The sequence below is a fragment of the Tamandua tetradactyla genome, chromosome 6 (assembly GCF_023851605.1).
Source record: "Tamandua tetradactyla isolate mTamTet1 chromosome 6, mTamTet1.pri, whole genome shotgun sequence".
Lineage (NCBI taxonomy): Eukaryota > Metazoa > Chordata > Mammalia > Pilosa > Myrmecophagidae > Tamandua > Tamandua tetradactyla.
The window spans coordinates 163,801,104-163,807,103 of NC_135332.1; positions in this window are offsets into that span (position 1 = coordinate 163,801,104).

Genomic DNA, 6,000 nt, shown 5'->3' on the forward strand with positions numbered 1-6,000 from the left:
TTTTGATTATCTGCTTAATATAGCTAGGATGTTTCTAAGCATTACAATAATCTATACAGGATTAAAGGACCTCTGTCTTAGTGCTGGAGAGGATGCGGAGAAAGAGGCACACTTATGCACTGTTGGTGGGAATGTCAAATGGTGCAATCACTGTGGAAGGCAGTTTGGCAGTTCCTCAAAAAGCTGAATATAGAATTGCCATACGACCCAGCAATACCATTGCTGGGAATATACTCAAAGGACTTAAGGGCAAAGACACAAACGGACATTTGCACACCAATGTTTATAGCAGCGTTATTTACAATTGCAAAGAGATGGAAACAGCCGAAATCTCCATCAACAGACGAGTGGCTAAACAAACTGTGGTATATACATACGATGGAATACTATGCAGCTTTAAGACAGGATAAACTTATGAAGCATGTAATAACATGGATGGACCTAGAGAACATTATGCTGAGTGAGTCTAGCCAAAAACTAAAGGACAAATACTGTATGGTCCCACTGATGTGAACCAACATTCGAGAATAAATTTGGAATATGTCCTTGATATCAGAGTCCAGCAGGAGGTAGAAACAGGGTAAGATAATGGCCAATTGGAGTTGAAGGGATACAGACGGTGTAACAGGACTAGATACAAAAACTCAAAAATGGACAGCACAATAATACCTAATTGTAAAGTAATCAGGTTAAAACACTGAACGAAGCTGCATCTGAGCTATAGGTTTTTGTTTTGTTTTGTTTTGTTTTGATTTTACTATTATTACTTTTATTTTTTTCTCTATATTAACATTCTATATCTTTTTTGGTTATGTTGCTAGTTCTTCTAAACCAATGCAAATGTACTAAGAAATGATGATCATGCATCTATGTGATGTTAAGAATTACTGATTGCATATGTAGAATGGTATGATCTCTAAATGTTGGGTTAATTTCTTTTTTTCCATTAATTAAAAAAAAAAAAGAGAGAACGGGTAATTGGAGCTGAAGGGATACAGACTGTACAACGGGACTGGATATAAAAACTCAGAAATGGACAGCACAATACTACCCAATTGTAATGCAATTATGTTAAAACACTGAATGAAGCTGCATGTGAGGTATAGGTTTTTTTTTGTTTTTTTTTTCTTTCTATTATTGTTTTAATTCTTATTCTGTTGTCTTTTTATTTATTTTTCTAAATCGATGCAAATGTACTAAGAAATGATGAATATGCAACTATGTGATGTTATTAAGAATTACTGATTGTACATGTAGATTGGAATGATTTCTAATTGTTTTGTTAATTCTTTTTTTAATTAATAAAAAAAAAATAAAGGACCTCTGTCTTATTCTGTGCTTCCAGCATTTCAGTTGCTCAAATGAGCTATGCAGACAGGTTGAATTAGATTATGCACTATAGAAAATTTCATTTCCAGATCAAGTAAACCTGTTTTTCATTACTCTCAAAGAGTATGTGTGGTTCTAAAGTATAGACACTGTCTTCCTTACCCCTAAGTTCTGAATTACTTTAACCTCAACCTGTTTGGCTTCGTGCTTATCTTTAAATATCAGGTTCTATATATAAAACAGCCTCTCAAAATCTAGAAATAATAATCACCACTCCAGACTTAATGTGTCTGCTCTAAAAGCTTACAATCTAGGCCCTTGTTTTCTTATAAGCATTTTACAAAGGCGACCATACCATTGTTGTTTTTTTGTTTCTGGCTTATTGTCTCGCCAAATGTCCCCAATGTTCATTCACATCGTTGGATGCCTCATGACATCTTTCTATTTTGTAGCAGCACAACCTTTGTTCATAAGTATGCACCATGGTTCACCAATTGACTTCTCCATTAGTGCATCCTTCAGCCACCTGAAGGGCACAATGTAGAGGGCCCAAAGTCCACAATCCATCAGCATTCTCAATTTTAGGTAATTTCATTGTTCCCAAGGGACAGAAAACTAATAAACACACCCCACCAAATAGGAAATCTAAACCTCCTCTTAACTCTGGTCTCTCACCCCATTGTTTACCTCTGCTGTTGCTGTGGTAGTGCTGGTGGTTTCCTTTTGAACATAGCTCATAGCACGGACTTAAACACTCTTTATACAAGAATCATATCTTTTGATCAGGATGTAATTGCTGATTCCACAGTGCCAGGTCTGGATTCATCCCTTGGAGTCATCTCCCACATCGCCAGGGAGACTTCCACCCCTGGATATCATGTCCCACGTGGGGGGAAGAGCGATGACTACACTTGCAGAGTTGAGCTTAGAGAAACCAAGACCACATCTGAGCAACAACAGAGGTCCTCCAGAAGTAACTCTTAGGCATACCTATAGGTAATCTAAGCTTCTCAGTTACCTATACAAACTTTACAAGACTAAGCTTCTTGTGTTTTTTTGTTTGTTTGTTTCTGAAACATAACAGTAATTCTTGAGAGAACTCATTCATATTTCTAGTGTGAGTCGGTGGGACACGTAGGTCTATACAACCCCTTTCAATCTTGTTCATCTTCAATATGATATTACTTCTAGACCCACTAGAGAGTCACCTTCACTACTATCTATTCCCTTACATTGGAGTTCAACCTCGTTAGCTAACAATTCACCCATTTCTAGCTTCTATGTATCTCTGAGTCCCCTATATTCTGTATAAGTCTCTGATTATACCTTTATGCTGGTCATAAAAGTAGAATCATATGGTCTCTGTCCTTTTGTGTCTGGCTAATTTCATTCAGCATTATGTCCTCAAGGTTCATCCATCTAGTCATGTACGTCAGGGCATCATTTTGTCTTACTGCTGCATAATATTCCATTGTATGTATATACCACATTTTGTTGATCCACTCGTCTGTTGATGGGCATTTGGTTTGTTTCCATATTTTGGCGATTGTTGTGCTGGTTTGAAAGGAAGTATGCCCCCTTAGAAAAGCCATGTTTTAATCAAAATCCCATTTCATAAAGGTAGAATAATCCCTATTCAATACTGTGTGATTGAAGCTGTAATCAGATCATATCCCTGGATGATGTGATTTGGTCAAGAGTGGTTGTTAAGTTGGATTAAGTGAGGACATGTCTCCACCCATTTGGGTGGGTCTTGATTGGTTTATTGGAGTCCTATAAAAGAGGAAATATTTGGGAGAATGAGAGGTTGGGAGAGAGCAGAGAATGCTGCAGCACCACGAAGCAGAGAGTCCACGAGCCAGTACCTTTGGAGATGAAGAAGGAAAACGCCTCCCGGGGAGCTTCGTGAAACCAGAAGCCAGGAGAGAAAGCTAGCAGATGATGCCGTGTTCACCATGTGCCTTTCCAGCTGAGAGAGAAACTCTGAACTTCATCGGCCTTCTTGAACCAAGGTATCTTTCCCTGGATGCCTTTGATTGGACATTTCTATAGACTTGTTTTAATTGGAACATTTTCTAGGCCTTAGAACTGTAAACTAGCAACTCATTAAATTCCCCCTTTTAAAAGCTGTTCTGTTTCTGGTATATTGCATTCCGGCAGCTAGCAAACCAGAACAATTGTGAATAATGCTGCTATGAACATTGGTGGGAAAAACGTGTATTTGTGTCATTGCTTTCAGCTCCTCTGGGTATATACCAAGTAGTGCTCTTGCTGGGTTACAGGGCAACTTAATATTTAGTTGCCTAAGGAACCATTAAACAGTCTTTCATAGTGGCTGTACCATTGTACATTCCACCAGCAGTGCATAATTGTCCCAGTTTCTCCACATCCTCTCCAACGTTTATAGTTTCCTGTTTGTTTAATAGCAGCCATTCTTATAGGTGTAAGGTGGTATCTCATTGGAGTTTTGATCTTCATTTCCCTTACAGCCAGTGAAAATGTGCATCTCTTCATATGCTTTTGAGCCATCTGTATTTGCTCTTCAGAAAAATGCCTATTCATATCTTTAACCAATTTTATAATTGGATTGTTTATTCTTTTGGTGTTGAGTCATATGATTTCTTTGTATATAGAGGAAATCAAACCTTTGTCTAATGTGTGATTTCCAAATATTTTCTCCCTTTGAATTGGCTGCCTCTTCACCTTTTTGACAAAGTCTTTTGAGGGATAGGAGCATTTGATTTTGAGGAGTTCCCATTTATCTATTTTCTCTTTTGGTGCTTGTGCTTTGGGTTTAAAGTTTAGGAAGTTACCTTCTATTGGTAGGTGTTGAAGATGTTTCCCTACATTTTCTTCTAGAACTTTATGGTGCTAGTTCTTATATTTAGGTGTTGATCCACTTTGAATTAATTTTTGTGAAGGGTATAAGATAGGGGTCCTCTTTCATTCTCTTGGCTATTGATATCCAGTTCTTCCATGCCCAATTATTGAAAAGACTATTTTGTCCCATTTCAGAGGATTGGGGGACCTTGTCAAAAATCAGTTGATCATAGATTTGATGGTCTATTTCTGCACTCTAAATTTGATTCCATTGGTCAAGGCTTCTGTTTTTGTGCCAGTACCATGCTGTTTTGACCACTGTGGCTTTATAATAGATTTTAAAGTCAGGGGGTATTAATCCACCCACTTCGTTCTTCTTTTTTAAGGATGCTTTTAGCTATTCAGGGTCTCTTTCCCTTCCAGATGAATTTTGGTATTTAGCTTTTCCACATCTCCAAAGTAGGTTGTTGGAGTTTTGATTGGTACTGTGTTGAATCTGTAGATCAATTTTGGGAGAATTGACATTTTAACTATATTTAGCCTTCCTATCCATGAGCAGGGAATGTCTTTCCACCTATTTAGATCTGCTTTGATTTCTTTTAGCTATGTTATGTAGTTTTCAGTGTACAAGTCCTTTACGTCCCTAGTTAAGTTCATTCCTAAGTATTTGATTGTTTTAGTTGCTATTTTGAAAATTTTTTCTTTAACTGTCTCCTCAGCTAGGTCATTGCTTGTGTATAGAAATGTTACTGATTTTTGCACATTAATTTTATATCCCGCCACCTTGTTGAATTTGTTTATTAGCTCAAGTAAATTTGCTGTAGCTTTCTCAGGATCTTCCAAGTATAGTACCATATCATCTGCAAATGAGAGTTTTTACTTCTACCTTTCCAATTTGGATGCCTTTTATTTCCTTGTCCAACCTGATTGCTTTAGCTAGAACTTCCAGCAGAATGTTGATTAATAGTGGTAACAGTGGGCATCCTTGTCTTGTACCTGATCTTAGGGGAAAGGCTTCAGTCTCTTTCCATTTAGTACGATGCTGGCTATCAGTTTTTCATATATTCCCTTCATCATCTTGAGGTAGTTACCTTTGATTCCTATCTTTTGGAGTGCTTTTATCAGAAAAGGATGCTGAATTTTGTCTAATACTTTTTCAGTATCAATTGAGATGATCATGTAATTTTTCCCTTTTAATTTGTTAATGTGCTATGTTACATTCATTGATTTTTTTCTTCCATTGAACCATCCTTGCATTCCTGGTATAAATCACACTTGGTCATGTTGCATACTTCTTTTAACGTGTTGTTGGATTTGATTTGCTAATATTTTGTTGAGAATTTTTGTTTCTTGTTCATTAGGGAGATTGGCATGTAGTTTTCCTTTCTTGTAGCATCTTTACCCGGTTTTGGTATTAAAATGATATTGGCCTCATAAAATAAGTTAGAGTTCTTTTTCCTCAATTTTTTTGAAAAGTTTGAGCAGGATTGATGTTAGTTCTTTCTGGAATGTTTGATAAAATTTCCCTATGAAGCTATCTGACCCTGGGCTTTCTTTTTAGGAAGATTTTTTTTATGACTGATTAAACCTTTTTATTTGTGATTGGCTTGTTGAGATCTTCTATTTCTTCCTGAGTCTGTGTGGCATGTTTGTGCGTCTCCAGAAATCTGTCCATTTCATATAAGTTGTATAGTTTGTTGGCTTACAGTTGTTCATAGTATCCTCCTATGATTTCTTTTATTTCTTCAGGGTCTGTGGTAATGTACCCCTTCTCATTTCTGATTTTGTTTATTTGCATCATCTCTCTCTCTCTCTCTCTTTTTTTTTTTTTATTTTTTTTCTTGATCAGTA